Here is an 18,013-nt window from a genome sequence, read left to right as displayed (position 1 = left end):
ACTCATATTTATGCATAAGTTAATTACCCTAACCTCTTAGGACTCAAGATTTAGTCTTCACTAAAAAATTGACCATAATTAACCTTTATTTACAAAATTGTTCATAAATGGACCAAAAATTACAAAAATAAGCTATTAAACTTCAAATAAATCCAAAAATTCCAAATAAATTCAAAATTCAAAATTTAAATTCATGAAAATTCTGGAAAAATTCCATGACACTCATAATGTTCAAAATCTTAGGTTAAAAATTTCGAAATTTTTCCGGAAAAACAATGTTGCGGTTTATCGATTTTTAATAAAATAATCATAAAAACATGGAAAAATTATTTTCATTAACTTTTCAATTTTAGATCTGAAAAATATAATAAAATGCAACATTAGACGTTTTTCCTAAGTAATAGATTATGTTTTATTAATTTTCCACTAATAATGTCACTATTTATGCTATTTTTCTTCAAAAATTCATAAATCATGCTAAAAGACTTCTTTATAGCCAATTATTTTACACACATCTTGTAAAATTGCATGTGACAACATATTAATTTTCTATGACCAGATTCGAAATTTAACTCATATTAACCTATTTTTCACTTAAATCCGAATTAAATAATGAAAAATTCATTTTTCAAGCATAACTAGTCCAAAAATTATTAAAATTTACAGGTTATCTCAAAATAATATATGTAACAACATATCCAAAAACCAACTGAAAATTCGAAGTATAGCTATTTTTAGACCAAAAATGACATTTTTACTCATAAAATCACATTTAAATGCCATTATTGTAAATTATGAACAATAAAAACCCGAAAAATTAACCAAAATATACTAAAACACTTTAGGACCAGAAATATTAACATGCATGTAATAATTTCGTGATATATCATAATAACACAAATTTTACAAGTTTTATTTGTTATTCATATATCTCGGAAAAACTTTTAACCAATTTGCATGCAAACAACCGTGGCTCTTGATACCGATTGAAGGAAATGTAGATTCATATACATACTAACATACTCATATATGTCTAAATAAATTTGTCATAAAATTAAAACGGATCTTATGCATGCAAACAATAATATAAATAGAGGAGAAATCATGTCCTTACATACAATATTTCGGTTATATTGGGCACAAGAGAGATCACCTATCTCTCTTGTTCTTGAGCTTTTCCTTTATGGATGAACAAGATCTAAGTATAAGATCTCTCCCCAAGCTTTATACCCAAGGCTCCTCTTAATTTTAATTAATATTACAATACTAGTATAATATTAATCAAGGTAGAAAATTGAACAAAAATATTTATTAACTCTTGAATATTTCGGTTTTTAAGAGAGAAGAAGAGAGGATTTTTCTTCTCACTAGAACTCTATTTTGGATGAGTGAATTAGAATGAATAATAATACACTACACTTAGTATATTATTAGGTAAAATTATGAAGAAACAATGATCATTTTTACTTCCCCAAAACCGTGTAAGAAGAGAGATATAGGGGAGCCAATGCATGGAAAAATTGTTCTTCACAATGAACAATAGGCTTGCATGGCTAGGTTTGCTTTTAATCATTGTGTTTTCCACTAATCACAAACAACTTATAATTAGCTTAATTCTTCTAATTTTCGGCCCACTCTATAATATGGATTCCATATTATTTTTGTCAATTGTCTATATGTTACATGTCATATGTCACATATATTTGTTATGTATTTTTAACATATTAAAAATCAACGTATTAATAAAAATACGTCACATACAAAAATTGACTTAGTAATTTCATAATTACTTGTGCTAAAAATTTTACCAATTTATAAATCACAACTGATTGTATTTATAAAAATTCATTCAATTTAATTGTTACATTAAACAATTATTTCATCCGAGTAATGATACAATTCAATTACTCAGACCGTATCTTATTTAATCACATTTCAATATGATACGTAAATTTTACTTCCAAAATCGTCCGTCAATTTTCAAGTAATTTAATTAACTCGTAACATTATACGATTAATTAAATAATCAATTAAGAGTATTGCCCTTTAGGTATGACCTAGGGGGTCAACTGATCACCACCGTCACACGAGAGTAATGTCAAACTCTAGTCAGCCAATCATTACCGATATATGTTGACCAGTTGACAGTAACAATATTACTTCCCAATTGTATTCATTTTAATGAGACTTAAACATGTGATCATCATGATCAACAGTCGTGATCGCATTATTGTCGGAGGACACATATTCCAACATCCATTACTTGATTCTATGTGCTTTAATGCTTGGATATGTCGCCATTTTGGCAAGACCCACCTTGCCTTGCAAGAAGGCATCCTACCTCATGGTTGTCTTGTTGTGAGTTGAAGGGGCGGAGTGAGACCCGCTAATTGTCTCATATCGGCTATGCTATTAGGTTAGTTTAAATAACGATCCTAGTCTTTGTCATCTCTTTACTCAGGAGGAGCAATGGTTCGGTTTAGGGATATTTGATGTGACCATTATTTGAGCATATTTAGTCCCCGAATTAGCCTTGTTCCCATGCTTTTTAGTGCATATTTGGGTCATTTAATGTCTTTAGTCCTTTGTTTTGCATATTCTTTGAGATTTTGATCCCTTGGTAGGAAAGGAGTGAAAACCTTGCATTTTCATGGCAAAATGGAGCTAAATTGATTGAATTCAATGACCAAGCATCAAAGAGAAGACAAGACTAAAAGGCCTTTGGACATATTGTAGTAGATGGGCAATGATGAGAAAAGGTCCTTGTATCCCCGAGGAAATCCTCAAGGGTTGTATGAAGAGAAAGGAAGAAAAGAAGAAAGGAAGAAGCTGATCTACAATCCGAGCGGATTTCCCACAATCCGCCCGTCCAAGACAAGCAATCCGAGCGTCTTCCTCAGAAGGCCGCTCGTACAAAACCACCACAATCCGCTCGTCCAAAAGACCCATAATCCGCTCGTCCCGTGCTCTGGACGCTCGGATTGTGTGACAGCTAATCCGTCTTCTACTTGTTTTATGAAGGATGCGCATACCTCGGGAAAGACTAGCAAAAAGGAGACTCGCATATTTTTCTGAGAGGACCGATTCCTCAAGGACTTGATCGTCATTTAAGCCCTTAGTAAACCCTAATTTGTGTATCTAATCCCCACTATAAATACCCCATTAGTCTAATTAGATAATCATGTTCTTCTTAGCAATCTCTAGTGTAGTTTATATCAATCTAATCTCTCTTTAATCTTGTAATCAACTTTTAATCAAGTCTTAATACAAATCTCATTTCCTTAATCTCTCTTTTGTTCATCTTTCATTTTGGGTAATTTAAGATTATTTGGGTTATTATTTGGAGATTGACAACCTTCCAATCAATCATCAAGTACTTCTATTATTCTTTGCTTTATTATTGGAATCATTAGTAGGTATAATTCTCTTAATTCCTTTTTAATTATTGTTAATCATCTTCATTTATTCATCATGTTTTACTTTGTTGGTATGATTGACAACATTGCTTGCATGTTCAACATGATAATAAGTGAGTAGTTTCCTTAGCTAGGGTTAATGGGTAATTAGGGGAAACCAACATGGGGGATGATTCATGCTTAAATTAATATGTTTTCATAGTTTATTTGCTTGCTTGTTGTGATCTCAACTTATGCACATGTTATGTTTGATGAAATGCGAGCCAATGAATCCTTGCATTTTTTACCCATCACCTATCTTTTCAATGAGACTTGTAAGACATAAACCAACTCAAGTCTCATTAGATCATGCATATAGTTGAGTAGGGAAGATTAAGTCGCCTTGTAGGTGTTGTACAATCTAATCGATTCGGCTCCGGGAACCAAACTTTCCTAGGATTGTAAGACATAAACGAACTCGATCCATCACAACAATAATTGCTTGCTTATAATTTGAGAATATGTTTGTATGATCAATTCCCATGAATCTCCTATGACCCCATGACACCCTACTGCCTTTTATCAATTGTTTACACCCCTTTTTAATCATCTTGCTGGTTTACTTTCATTGCTATTTAGTTTAGTGATCTTCAATTAATACCCCAAATTGTGACACCCCTAGACACCGCTAGTTGCAATTGAAAATCTCATCTCAATTCCCGTCCCTTGGGATCCGACCTTTACCTGCCTCTTTACTAATAGTAGAGTTGTTTGTGGAGTTATAAATATTGTTTTGGTCTAGGTGCTCCTAACGACAATTACCAAAAACTAAACCTCTCAAGAGAGTCCGACCAATACCCCAGCTACCTCCACTACTACCACGGCCTCTCCCGAAAGAAGCCCCAGCACTAAACCCCGAGCCCGATGAATATGCTCTCGCCTGAGTGTGGTTACCCTTTTTATAGTTGGATTGGCCACCTCCCTCACTCTCAGCCTTTCTTTTCTCAGCACCCCTCTCTCGGGCCATCTCCACTAGTCGCTCAGCCCTCCCAGCTCTCTCATAAGCTTCCTTAACATCCGTAAGGAGACCCAAAGATAACTTCTCCATGATCTTGGGGGTCAACCCCTTCTCAAACCTCAGAGCTAGGTTCTCATCACTCAATCCTATATCCTCAGCATACCTAGCCTTCTCATTAAACTGTCGGTTATACTCAGCCACCGTCATGTCAGCTGTCATCTTAAACCCATCGAACTCCTCTCTCAACTTACTCCTCACATGCTTCGGTACGAACTCTCGCCTCATAGCCTTTCTAAACTCTTCCTAAGGAATAGCAGGTAACCTCTGCCTCGCATACATATCCCTAGCATTCACCATTACCTTGTCCCACCACTCACCTGCCGCCTCCCTCAAGTATAACGCAGCTTCTTCCACTTTCATCTCATCCGGGCATTGCACCAAATCCAGGATATTCTCCATCTCTCTGAGCCAATTATCCAGAAGAATTGGCTCCCCAGTCCCCTTGTACTCTATTAGATTAAACCTCGCTATGTAGAGACTAATCTTTGAATGATCAACATCCTTATCCTTCCCCATTCTCTTTAAAGCTTCCGTAAGAGCATCTTAGTGCTCCAACATCTTAACTATGTCATCGGTGGTCATGCTCTCAGCTCTAGAATAAAGGGCGTTTCTCTTTGGCGGCATCTTGTAACTATATAAGAAAAGGTAGATATAAACACGCATACCATAACCCAAAACACGTATACAACCTGCCCAGACCCCACTCGATCGAGTACCAGAACCCACTCGATCGAGTTGAGGCCACTCGATCGAGTGCCCAACCTACTCGATCGAGTGCCTCGACTCCAGAACCTAAACAGACTCCTGCCCAAAAACATACTCGACCGAGCTGACAAGACACTCGATCGAGCGCCCCCTACTCGATCGAGTGCCAATATGTACTCAATCGAGTACCCAAAAGCACGGTTTTGTCTACAAAACATCCAACTACCTACTCGACCGAGTCACACCCACTCGATCGAGTACCTCACCCACTCGATCGAGTGCCCCCCACTCGATCGAGTCATGCTGACTCGTTGTAATATTTCGTGTCTGTTATGTTTAGTTGATGTGTCAAAAGTGTGTGTTAACTGTGTTAGAAATGCGTGACGCCCGTATGAACGATATACAATACCCTTCTGAGGTTTGAGCAAGGGAGCGAACTTCAGGACGAAGTTCATTTTAAGGGGGGAAGACTGTAATACCCCGTATTTTTATATAATAAATTAAATGGATATTATTAATTATTAATTATTATACATATTATATTACTATTTATGTCGAGTTAATATTGAGTCGATAATTTCGTTAAGTTATTTTATCTAACCCGCGTTGTATCGTTATAAGTTAATTGTGTCGGGTTTATAAGATTTCGAATTATGAGCTAACCCAGCTGAGTTGGCCCATTAATTGTTTAGCCCATTTAACCCTAAACCCAACTAAACCCTAAACACTAACCTTAACCCTAAACCTAAACCTACCCAAAACAGCCTCCCTCAACCCGCCTCCCTCAATCACGCCTCCCTCCTTTCATCAGCTCCAACTTCGACATTTTCGCATAGAGAGAGAGAGTGAGTGACCGTGGGCAGTGTCTACGCAGCAAGGAAGAGATAGGGGAGCTTATCGACGTTCATAGGCGGCTATAGGTGGCTGTTCTGGTGGCGGAAAAGGTATGGGTCAACCCCCTTTCCTCTGTTTTAGTATTGATGTCGGGTTTTGGTTGTTGTTTCGTGTCCTATAGAGGTGTTTCTGGTGGTGGTTGTCGGGGTATATGGGTAGAGTGGTAAGGGACGAGTGAAATGGTGGTGGTTATGGTGGTTTTAGGTGGTGCTAGTGGCGGTGAGAGGTGGCAGCGACAGGGGGTGCAGCAACGGGTTTTATACACGGGTTTCAGGCGGGTTTAGATGGGTAACCTTGGGGTGGTGCCACCGTCGACTAGGGGGAGGTCGACCAGGTGGTGCTAGGTTGTCTGTGTTCGTGGGCTGGCGGCGAGCAAGGGCGTGGTGGTTTGGCAGGGGTAGGGTTGTTGGTTGCGGTGGTGGTAAAAGGAAAACAGGAGGTGTTTGGTGAGCCGTGGTGGTGAACCAGGCCAAATGGCGGCCATGGTTGGGCTCGCCGGCGGCAGTCGACCCCAGTGGGGGTGGCCGTTGGTGGCTGGGGCAGAGTGTGGGTTTGGTCAGGTGGTTGACACGGTGGTGAGGTGGTGTGTGGTGGTGCGTGAGTGCGTGTGAAGGGGGGTAGTGCGAGGACGGGCTGTTTTTGGTTTAGAAGCGGGTTTTGCATAATGTCATCGCTGTATTCGTAATGAGTCGTATTCATAATTAATTAATTTAATTCCCGTGTCACTAAATAATTTATTTAATTAATTCCCGAGTGTATTAAAATAATTAAAGACGGGTTTGAGTTGGGATTGTTGAATTGTTCAATGTTTGAGTCGGATTCTTTTAATATTATAATTCATTTAATTATCATTTTAGTTATCCAATTTATTTCCCGAGTCGGTTAAATAATTCAAGTCAGGTCTTTGAGTCGGGTTCGTTAAAAGAGAAAAGTTACTATATCGGGAAGGTTTCCATTTTAAGGAATTATACTTTAATAACTTCCTATTTTGGGAAGTGGGTCAAATATTAATCGGGTTATTTTAGTTAACAATTGGGCACAAGTTGGTGTCGGGATTATATTTCGGGAAAGCTTCTATTTTGGGAAATTACTATATTTAGTAGTTAGTAATTATAATTATTATAATTGTTTTAGGTGACGGATTCGTGAAGGATCGATAGTCAAATTCATTGCTTTACTTTCTGGTCTGCTTAACTGCTTAATTGGAATTGCTGGCACCTTGAGGTAGGGAAATACACTTGTCCTATTATCGTTATTGTTCGAATTGTGTTGACTTGTTTCATGGTGGTTGAATTACGTTATCATTTATATTCGGAAAGGTGATTGATTGATTTGATCGTATTGAGTATGATATCTAACTGGCATGATTTTATGATTTATTAGTTCAGTGATTTATATACATATGGCATTGCATTAATTACTGTTGAGCATTTCATATGCATTGGAGTTGGAGGACGATGTGGTGGCGACGATGTTGAGATATGATGTGAGGTTGTGATAAGGCCCAGGCGGGTTCTGCAGGACTTGCCCTGGTGTCCTCAACAAGGTGCGGATCGACTTCGGTCGATATATATAGTCTACCGGGGATCGGTATGGCTGGGCGTTCCGGGGATGTGTGTGATGAGTTGAGATGGAGATGGAGGTGAAGGAGGAGCATGCATATCATATTTTATTGTTTCATTGTTTCCCTACTCAACCTCGTGGTTGACCCTGTGTATTCGTGAACACCTGTGATGAACCTTAATGGGGAGCAGATTTGACAGGTAGTAAAGATTAGCTAACTTGGGAGCTATGGGATGCGTGAGGACTTGGCCAATCTACCTAGAAGTCTAGATCACATAGAAGATTTTATCACTTAATTTATTTTCCGCTGCGAGTTGTATTTATCTTATATTGAGTCTAGTTGGATAATTTGTAATGAACATGTAATCGTTAAGTTTTAATTTAAAGCACTTTGGTATTGTTGTACTTTGTTATTCACTACCTCGGGAAACCGAGTTGGTAACAGTCCGGTTTATTAGGGAATGTCTTGCTATAGGCTCCTTCATAAACCGGGGTGTTACAAAGTGGTATCAGAGCAAACGATCCTCAGGCCTAAACCAATGAGCCCAATGAACATAGGAAGTGTCTAATTAAAATGAACCCCGGGATAGAACTGTTAGGAGCACACTAAGGTAAGGTATGAGTTAGGGGCCCCCTCACACCGAACCAGCGGCCCTCTCAGTTTGACCCGGAAACCATGAGTGTATACGAGAGAAAGGGTAGAAAAGTTGCCTAAGGTTGAACCTGAATTTCAAATATCGTTGCTTAAGTATTAACTGATTGATGCATTGATTATTGCTTAATTGAGTTGATGTATGCCTTGAGATCATATAATCTAACCATTATGCATGACAACGCTACGGTAAGTATTTTGTATGAATGATGTGCTGATAGTACTATTAGGTCTAGTAATATGCGGTTATGTGATCCCAAAGCCATGCTAGTATAGTATTGTGTTAGTAATAAGAGACACGATAGAATTTCATATCTTTAGTCATCACAATCGTGATTTAGATGTAATGAGTAGATCGAGATGCGAAGAGATTCTATGGGGTGGATGATACGAATTGTACAGTGTTGGATTTAAGTCGGGATGGATTAGTATCGAGAGTCTAGTTATAAGAATTGGGACATAGAAATGAATGACTTAGTGATAAAACTCGTCTTGGTTGGTGTTACTCTTTAATTGACCTTACTGCCATTCCTTTTCTGTTTATTGCCTATGGATGAAAATTTATGGGAGATAGCCTCGTGAGTTAGTGTTCATTTGGCGTTGGTTTCATGCTTATAGGATATACGGATTAGGAGTAATAGATATTTTAGTGGGCTGTGGTCAGGAAGTTTCGGTGCAGTGATGTTTGACCAACGATTTTGTAAAAAAAAAAAAAAAAAAAAATCATTTAAATTGTATTAAACATTTTCGCATAATTCCAACTCCATCAGTCATAAAATTCGCATATGTTTTCAATTGATAAGCCACGAAAATTCTTGATGTCTCTAAATTAAACGGTAGGTTTTGCAAACTGACTCAAGTTTTGGACCAATTGCTGTCACATGTTTGTTGGACCAACTGAGTTGTAAAATTCTTTAAAAATGAAATTTTGTGCTTTAGACCTAATTCTTTTTCCCCTGTGTTTTTATCTCTCCGTGTTTTATAAAAATAATATGAATCAAGTTTTAATCGAACGGTTATTTATTCGTGATCTTTGAAAGTTACAACGTGAAACATGACTTGTAAATGTGTGTTCTAGGTTGAGTTTCATACAGTTGTTTGATTAATTCATGAGCCTTAGTAATGTGAATTTATAATGCTTTATATGACGATATTAGCACGCATGTTCAGTAGTTATGTATCTTAACAAGTGATAAAATTAAAACTTAGTTGATAACATTGTTGGCATGATAGCGTGAGTAAAATTGGATAGCTTAAATTGATTCTTAATCAAGGGTGAAATATTCTAAACGAGTCCAGTTGTTGCATATTTTATGTATGTTTGGCATGTTGTAATATCTCTAGTATGTTCATCATATTTGCATGGTGGTCGGATATATATAAATATAAAACTAGGTTGTCATATCTTGGTAAAGTTGATGGCGTTAAAAGTTAATTTGATTGTTCTAATATACTCGCATGAATTATTATAATAATTATGTCTAAATGTGTACATATGTAAGATAGTAATGAGTATGTCTAAATGTTCACACATGTAGGATGCATCTAAGTTCTAATGTCTTTCATATGAGTTGTGTGCCAATAGTTATAATTATTACCTTCATCACATTAAATTATTTCAGTTGGACCTAAAACTATAAAATGATAATAAACAATGTTGTAATTCCTTATTGAATATGTTCGTTCTTATATTGTCATAATATGCTAAAGTCATTCTTGCAATTGTATGGGTGTGATATAAAGGAAACTGTTTGATATAACATGACAATTGGCATATCTATATTCTCGAGTCGTTACTATCAATTAAAAAAAAAAAAAAAAAAAAAAAAAAAAAAAAAAAAAAAAAAAAAATTGTCATGATAACTATGTTGGCAATTATAATGGGATAACTCTTTTGATGATTCACATGATATGCATTGGTTTAAATGATAGTCATTATAGTTATATTTAAGTGAGCCTACGAGTTGCCTAATTATTCAATCATGCGAATCTGAAAAGTTGTTCAAGTTGCTAATCTTTTATCATAGCTAGTGTTCTACACAGTATATAATGGCAAATGTATATGTTTAAACTATTTATACAATATCTCTTGTTTTGCGGAAAATGAATTATACTAAGTTACTGGACACAATTGAATGATATGGTTGCTAAAATGTGAAACATAGGTGTGATATGGAAGTAATGTTGTCGTTGTCATAGAACATATGTAGTTACTTTTATTGGGAAACATGTTTTCAGAATTGATATCGTGCAAACAATTTTGTTTATAATTTAAAATATGAATGATGAGTATGTTGTTGATTGCTTAAATTCGTCGACCCAATTCGTGACCTAAACCCGTGGGTGAGTAAATGGTTGTACGGACATGTCAATAAGATCCTGTGAGTGTGATGGATGGTAGTGGTAGGTCTACTTTCAGTGATATGTTTACAATGTGAAAAGTTCTTAAATTGTTTTGATTGATTTTGCTCTCGCTCGTTCATAGTCTATAATTGATCATCAAATTTGTTTAGTGGTGAAACCGTGTAAACCTTGGTTCCTTTCTTGTTGTTCTTTAGCCTGATGTTGTGTTTTTAAGTTAGGCATGAGCTAGTAATAAATGTTACTTGTTGACAACCAGTTAATTCCATAATATAACCTTGTTTCGACCTTAATGTTGATGCGCAATCTTTTATCATATGTTCTTTCCTGTCACATGTGGTTGATAATGATTTTGGTTGCATATGTATATGAAAATTGAAAAGAGGTTACGAGGACGTAACCATGTTTCTAGTTGGGTAGGATTGTAAAATCTTAATGCTTGTAAAATCTTAATGCTTATATTGCACTTGTTGTAGATTGTAGCTTGATCAAGTTGATGTTTCGTTGTGGGGTACCTATGCAAATGAGTTCTATATGTTTTGTTCCTACTTCTGTTAGTTGGTTGAGGTGTAAAAGGAGAGTGTAATTAAACTATTGATATTGAGATTGAGATTGATCACTAGCATTGAGTTGTGGGGGCCTTTGTGCCGAGTTACATTTACGGTCCAGTGTGACCATGGTTATTGAGTTACTTGAATTCGAGATCGGAATTTAGATGGAAGATGACGGTGTTCTCAGATGGTTATTTAGTTGTTATACATTTGTGTTCTCAGGTAGTTATTAGTTGTAGTTAGTTGGGTTAAGCGAAGATGAGTTAAACTTCGGGACGAAGTTTATTTTTAGGAGGGCAGAATGTAATATTTCGTGTCTGTTATGTTTAGTTGATGTGTCAAAAGTGTGTGTTAACTGTGTTAGAAATGCGTGACGCCCGTATGAACGATATACAATACCCTTCTGAGGTTTGGGCAAGGGAGCGAACTTCGGGACGAAGTTCATTTTAAGGGGGGAAGACTGTAATACCCCGTATTTTTATATAATAAATTAAATGGATATTATTAATTATTAATTATTATACATATTATATTACTATTTATGTCGAGTTAATATTGAGTCGATAATTTCGTTAAGTTATTTTATCTAACCCGCGTTGTATCGTTATAAGTTAATTGTGTCGGGTTTATAAGATTTCGAATTATGAGCTAACCCAGCTGAGTTGGCCCATTAATTGTTTAGCCCATTTAACCCTAAACCCAACTAAACCCTAAACACTAACCTTAACCCTAAACCTAAACCTACCCAAAACAGCCTCCCTCAACCCGCCTCCCTCAATCACGCCTCCCTCCTTTCATCAGCTCCAACTTCGACATTTTCGCATAGAGAGAGAGAGTGAGTGACCGTGGGCAGTGTCTACGCAGCAAGGAAGAGATAGGGGAGCTTATCGACGTTCATAGGCGGCTATAGGTGCTGTTCTGGTGGCGGAAAAGGTATGGGTCAACCCCCTTTCCTCTGTTTTAGAATTGATGTCGGGTTTTGGTTGTTGTTTCGTGTCCTATAGAGGTGTTTCTGGTGGTGGTTGTCGGGGTATATGGGTAGAGTGGTAAGGGACGAGTGAAATGGTGGTGGTTATGGTGGTTTTAGGTGGTGCTAGTGGCGGTGAGAGGTGGCAGCGACAGGGGGTGCAGCAACGGGTTTTATACACGGGTTTCAGGCGGGTTTAGATGGGTAACCTTGGGGTGGTGCCACCGTCGACTAGGGGGAGGTCGACCAGGTGGTGCTAGGTTGTCTGTGTTCGTGGGCTGGCGGCGAGCAAGGGCGTGGTGGTTTGGCAGGGGTAGGGTTGTTGGTTGCGGTGGTGGTAAAAGGAAAACAGGAGGTGTTTGGTGAGCCGTGGTGGTGAACCAGGCCAAATGGCGGCCATGGTTGGGCTCGCCGGCGGCATCGACCCGATGGGGGTGGCCGTTGGTGGTCAGGGCGAGTGTGGGTTTGGTCAGGTGGTTGACACGGTGGTGAGGTGGTGTGTGGTGGTGCGTGAGTGCGTGTGAAGGGGGGTAGTGCGAGGACGGGCTGTTTTTGGTTTAGAAGCGGGCTTTGCATAATGTCATCGCTGTATTCGTAATGAGTCGTATTCATAATTAATTAATTTAATTCCCGTGTCACTAAATAATTTATTTAATTAATTCCCGAGTGTATTAAAATAATTAAAGACGGGTTTGAGTTGGGATTGTTGAATTGTTCAATGTTTGAGTCGGATTCTTTTAATATTATAATTCATTTAATTATCATTTTAGTTATCCAATTTATTTCCCGAGTCGGTTAAATAATTCAAGTCAGGTCTTTGAGTCGGGTTCGTTAAAAGAGAAAAGTTACTATATCGGGAAGGTTTCCATTTTAAGGAATTATACTTTAATAACTTCCTATTTTGGGAAGTGGGTCAAATATTAATCGGGTTATTTTAGTTAACAATTGGGCACAAGTTGGTGTCGGGATTATATTTCGGGAAAGCTTCTATTTTGGGAAATTACTATATTTAGTAGTTAGTAATTATAATTATTATAATTGTTTTAGGTGACGGATTCGTGAAGGATCGATAGTCAAATTCATTGCTTTACTTTAAAGTGCCTTAATCGCTTAATTGGAATTGCTGGCACCTTGAGGTAGGGAAATACACTTGTCCTATTATCGTTATTGTTCGAATTGTGTTGACTTGTTTCATGGTGGTTGAATTACGTTATCATTTATATTCGGAAAGGTGATTGATTGATTTGATCGTATTGAGTATGATATCTAACTGGCATGATTTTATGATTTATCAGTTCGATGATTTATATACATATTGCATTGCATTAATTATTGTTGAGCATTTCATATGCATTGGAGTTGGAGGACGATGTGGTGGCGACGATGTTGAGATATGATGTGAGGTTGTGATAAGGCCCGGGCGGGTTCTGCAGACTTGCCCTGGTGTCCTCAACAAGTGAGCGGATCGACTTGGTCGATATATATAGTCTACCGGGGATCGGTATGGTGGGCGTTCGGGGATGTGTGTGATGAGTTGAGATGGAGATGGAGGTGAAGGAGGAGCATGCATATCATATTTTATTGTTTCATTGTTTCCCTACTCAACCTCGTGGTTGACCACAGTATTCGTGAACACCGTGATGAACCTTAATGGGAGCGATTTGACAGTAGTAAAGATTAGGCGACTTGGGAGCTATGGGATGCGTGAGGACTTGGCCAATCTACCTAGAAGTCTAGATCACATAGAAGATTTTATCACTTAATTTATTTTCCGCTGCGAGTTGTATTTATCTTATATTGAGTCTAGTTGGATAATTTGTAATGAACATGTAATCGTTAAGTTTTAATTTAAAGCACTTTGGTATTGTTGTACTTTGTTATTCACTACCTCGGGAAACCGAGTTGGTAACAGTCCGGTTTATTAGGGAATGTCTTGCTATAGGCTCCTTCATAAACCGGGGTGTTACACTCGTATAAACTACCCGCATGTTCATCTCACCTTCCCAACATAATATACAGGTTTTTATAACTTTAACAAAATAAACGTAACTACGCATACAAATACGCGCAACTTCTTATACAATCAATAAAACGATCTATTCATGTTATCAAAATGCCACATTATAAAAACGCAACATACTTTTCATTCAATTCAACATGCAAACACATCCCTTTCAACTTTTATCCTTACCCCCAATTCTCCACATCCAACTTCCAACAGTTCATAATACACGCTATTAGGTACACATACATAACAAAGGACAACACTTACGACCCTGACACGTACCCCTATGTGGCCGGTTCAAAATTGCAGGGCGAGTTCGCGACTTTAGGACGTCTCCCAAGCCTTTGCATTAGCTCCTACAACCTTTACCCCGGGTTCATTTTAATCGACTCCCTATTTTCATTAGATTCATTGGTTATAGGTTTCAGGATCGTCGCTCTGATACCACTTTGTGTCACTCCCATACTCCAAGTGCCTTACCAGGACCACTCAGGTATAAGAACGTCACCATCTCGGTTTCCCGAGGCAATGATAATCAAATGACAATAAAGAAACATAATTTAAATAGCCAAACTGTTTAAAGTAATTACAAGTCCAAAACCAAACTGATAAAATGTACAATACATGTTCTCAAAAACCAAAGGTCTAAAATACTAATGTTTGACAGCGGAGAACTCTAATCAGCTCGTGGTGACACATCCCAGCTAGCCCGAATGCCTCTAGTCAAACCTGCTCAATAACTGCTCACCATCCCCGAATTGATCACCACAGTTTTTAAAACAATTAAACGGGGTCAGTACTACTTACACAAAATAAGATACAATAGAACAATTACCAAACAGCACAATCATCACATCAATCCCCGGCCTCCATGAACAATCTCCACGTAACTGACTACACACTAAAGAGTGTAGCCCTGACAGAGTACCCACCGCAACAGATACTCCACACCGCTAGTGGGGGACCGCAGCCGTACCTATCAAATCCCCGCTCATCTCCATCGAGCGATAACCCACGTCCATTAATGTGCACATCCCTTCTGTGGCGGGTTCCACAGAAGGCGAATCATGGGCGTGAAGCCACTCCCGCAAGTGACTCCACTCAGCCAGGGACACGCCCCGAAGAACACAGACAGATAATCAGCAATCACAATACAACAAAACAATCGTCTGAAACAATCAACAACACTAACTACAGCACAATTCACCACACATATCATGTAACTAATACTGAATAGGGAAAACCCTACCTGAAATGCAATCACAAGCAGTAGACGATCTAACAGGTATCTCAAAAACGCTCTTCTACGAATCCTCCTCCTATTCACATAATCATATAATTACTAACAATCGTAATTAACCATCAAAACCCCCAATCCCCCAAATAGGGTTTAAACAATGTTCATTAAAAGTTATAAAATTGGTATGTAGATCTTACCCCCGATGCAAGGATCACAAGGAGACAAAGAAAGATGAAATCCGACCTCTCAAGCTCCGGGATTTATCAATAAAGCGGAATAGCAAAGCAACGAACTTGAGAAATCTCTTAAACAATGATTAGATTTTAGCAAAAGTGTTTTAGGAAGATGACGAACTTATTATATATTAATCCGCTTTATTAACAAAACCCGTCAATCAACCCCCGTAACCCGACCTACTCGATCGAGTAACTAACGTACTCGATCGAGTGCCACTTACTCGATCGAGTACCAAGGCTACTCGATCGAGTACCCTACAGACAGACTACTGTTTCGTAAAACAAAACACCCTTACTCGACAAAGTAAGGCCCACTCAATAGAGTACCCAGAGACTCATAAAACCATAGTATTACATTCCTAGCCTCTTCCATATCGAGTATGGCATGACACTTACACTTGCTCCATGGTCACATAATCCTTTGTTGATTGTAGTGTCTCCAATGGTGCATGGAATAGAGAAACTTCCCGGATCTTTGAGTTTTGGAGGGAACTTCCTTGAAGAATAGCACTACTCACTTTGGTAAAGGCAATAGTCTCTAGCTTCTAGATGAATTTCTTCTTGGTAAGAATGTCTTTCATGTACTTTGCATAGGCTAGAACATGATTGATCAATTCCGTGAATGGGATTGAGACTTCTAAGTTCTTCACAATTTCCATGGACTTTCCAAGTTGATCATCAAGCTTAGGCTTAGCTTGACGACTTCAGAATGGAAGTCTAATCACAATAGGCACTTTATCCTTAGCCTTCTCTTCATTCTTCTTCTTTGAAACTTCATTGGTGGTGGGTTCTTCTTCTTCTTCTTCCTTAGAGTTCTCCATAACTATTTTCTTGTCACTAGCATTAACAACATCTTCATCAATTGGCCTCTTCGGCCCTTCAACTCTTGTACCACTTCTCAAATGGATAGCACTCACCTTTTCATGTCTTGGTGGATTACCTTGAGGTGGTAATTGCCGCTTTTGTTTTTGAGAGATAGAAGATGGTTATTGAGACATTTGAGTTTCCAACATCTTGGTGTGGGCTAGGATGTTGTTGATGGTGATATCTTTGGCTTGGCTATCTTTTTGCATTTGGGTGAAAAGTTCTTGTTGGTTCTTTTGCATTTGGAGGACCGCTTTTTGGACATCAAAGCCTTTGTTATTGGATTGATTGTAGGAAGGTTGATTTTGATAACTTTTGCTTTGGTTGTAAAAGGGTCTGTGAGCTTGATTTCTCATTGGAGGTGGGATGTATGTTTGTTGACGGTTTTGAACATTTTGGCTCTGGTATGAAAGATTTGGATGGAATTTGGTATTCTCATTGTAATAGTTGGAATAAGGGGTGCCACTCTTGTATGCTTGGAAAGCATTCACTTGTTCATTTGTTCCCCTATATTCACTTTGGTCATGTCCCAAAGCTCCACAACTCTCACATACCCCTCTTGGAATTGAGGATGATGCCACTATAGTATTAAAATGTTGTTTGGGTGATTTGGAAGCTTCATCAAGCTTAGCCATGGCCTTTTCAAACTTCAAATTGATGGTGTCAATATGAGCACTTAGTTGAGCACCCAATTGTGTGTTGGAATCTACCTCATGCTTTCCTCCTCTAGTGGCCTTTCGAGGACTACTATATTGGGAATTATGAACCGACATCTCATCGATTTTTGCCCATGTTTGATTGTCATCAACTTCGGTAAACATTCCGTTGCATCCCATATTGAGAATGTTTCGGGAGTCTTCATATAAACCATTCCAAAATTGTTGCACAAGGAACCACTTGCTAAGTCCATGGTGTGGACAAGAACGACAAGTGTCCTTAAATCTCTCCCATGCTTCTTATAATGATTCTTTATCCCTTTGCTTGAACCCGGTGATTTGGGCTCTCAACATATTGGCCTTCCCCGAAGGATATAATTTCTTGTAGAAAGCAAGTGCTAACTTCTTCTATGAATCAATACCATGGGTAGCCTTGTCTAGGCTCTTCAACCATTGCTTTACGGTACCGATCAAAGAAAAAGGAAATAATACCCATCGGATTTGGTCTTGAGTAACTCCGGTTTGAGAAATCGCATCACAATATTCAGAAAAAGTCTCCATATGTGATTGAGGGTCTTCAATAGGCATACCTCCAAATTGACCTCTCTCAACTAATTGTATGAATGCGGATTTGGCAATGAAATTACCGGTTGAATGTGGTGGTGTAGAAGTACCATTTGGTAGGGTCTCCTCCGTTGGTACGGAATGTGATGAAAATTTAGGCATTGTGGGTTGATTTTGTGGTGGGTTTTGTATTGGGTTATCCTCTCCATCTCCTGCAAAAGGGTTTGTGAACTCAATGTTATTTGGTTGTAAGTCCAGAATTTCTCCAATACCTACAACTCT

The 18,013-nt window shown here is 38.2% G+C and overlaps 1 non-coding gene across 1 annotated transcript; it reads left to right on the top strand.

Moving 5' to 3' along the window:
* Positions 1-17,414: 17,414 nt before the first annotated feature.
* Positions 17,415-17,521, top strand: LOC141603870 (small nucleolar RNA R71). Its single transcript, XR_012525711.1, has one exon. It is a non-coding gene; the product is annotated as a small nucleolar RNA R71 (small nucleolar RNA).
* Positions 17,522-18,013: the final 492 nt, after the last annotated feature.

The sequence above is a fragment of the Silene latifolia genome, chromosome 9 (assembly GCF_048544455.1).
Source record: "Silene latifolia isolate original U9 population chromosome 9, ASM4854445v1, whole genome shotgun sequence".
Classification (NCBI taxonomy): domain Eukaryota; kingdom Viridiplantae; phylum Streptophyta; class Magnoliopsida; order Caryophyllales; family Caryophyllaceae; genus Silene; species Silene latifolia.
This window is presented reverse-complemented; position numbering and strand designations above follow the sequence as displayed.